Source organism: Eurypyga helias, unplaced genomic scaffold (genome assembly GCF_000690775.1).
Source record: "Eurypyga helias isolate BGI_N326 unplaced genomic scaffold, ASM69077v1 scaffold6486, whole genome shotgun sequence".
Classification (NCBI taxonomy): domain Eukaryota; kingdom Metazoa; phylum Chordata; class Aves; order Eurypygiformes; family Eurypygidae; genus Eurypyga; species Eurypyga helias.
The window spans coordinates 35879-37170 of NW_010254561.1; the positions used below are offsets into that span (position 1 = coordinate 35879).

The 1292-nt window shown below is 31.9% G+C and overlaps 1 protein-coding gene across 1 annotated transcript in view; it reads left to right on the top strand.

Annotated features, from left to right (window-relative positions):
* Positions 1–1292, top strand: part of LOC104510692 (GPI ethanolamine phosphate transferase 2-like) — a gene marked incomplete at its 5' end in the record, with an annotated part of 48156 nt that overhangs the window by 35448 nt on the left and 11416 nt on the right. The window lies entirely within an intron of this gene.

Sequence of the window (1292 nt, forward strand, 5' to 3'; positions counted from 1 at the left end):
TCGTTTTACCTTTCTTCTTGATTCTGTGGGTTCAAAAATAGAACGATGTGTAGATACTGTTGCTTATTATTTCTTGTCTTGCTTTTTGGTTCTTTTTCTTGTATGTGGAAAAGAAAGACTAAATTCAAGCTCACTTTTTAATAATTGAGAAGAAACTGACCTTTGAAAGACTGAAAAGAAATGAAGTTAGAAGGAGAAATTTATTTTTAGGAATTTTGACTAGTGCTCTTTTCTGTGGTCAGCTAGGTACACTAGTTATACACCAAGTGTAGCTATGCTTTTACTGTTCTTAGCATTGTGGTCTAATCCTCCATATATTATTAAGTCCAGATGACTCAAAAATCCTCATTTCTGATTGAATTATCTTAACTTGGTAGGAGCCCATCTTCACTCCCCACTCATGTATAAAGTGACTGGTAATCCCTAGGGAGAGTATATATTAATTATGGATAAAGTGTGTAGATAATGTGTATTTTTATCTTGGCAAGATAGAAAATAGAGTTATAACCACAAAATATGCTCATTTGGTGAGTTCATTGGATTGTTATTATTATAGTTTAGCTCACACTAACGTGATCTGTGCCATTTTTTTCTTGGTAAACATATCAGTGAATTCTGATGGATATCTGTTTTCACTTTCTTTGTTCCTTGGGCATTGCATTTCTAGAACAGCAGGTCATAGTTTTTAAGCTTACTGGTTCTTAGCAGCTTTTTGAATGAGATGCTGTGTTTCCTTCAGAAGCTGGCTTTCACTGGAAATGAAGAGCCCAATGAATTTATAGGTGCAATGAACACAGCAGTAGATGCTAATTACATTTGCTATTTAAAACGTCGGGTTTTTTTTTTTTTTTGGGTAAAGGGATTGTTTAGGAATTGGAAAATGTGTACAGTTCAAAGGCAAAAATGTAGTGGTATAAACCAGCATTTCTGTATATCTGTGCAGCTGTGTAAGGTGAGAAAATGTCCGAAGTGTACAGAAATTGCAGACTGAAATAAGGATCCTTAAATAATATTGCTGTCTTTTGGTTGTCTAAAAAGAAATATATGTTTGTGTGAATGAGCTGTGAAAAAATAACAGCTTAAAGGGAATAGGAATTTTTATGTCAATTTAATTCTCAGAATAAAGTTTCTGTATTACACCAAGGAGTATTTTTTTAAAATTTATTATGTTATATAAGTAGCGTGGTTATATGAATACATTTATGGATCTAGACCTTGAACAGTAATAACATAAATAAATTTTGGTTACATGAATTGCCATATAATTTTATTTTTATTTTAGATTAATTTAT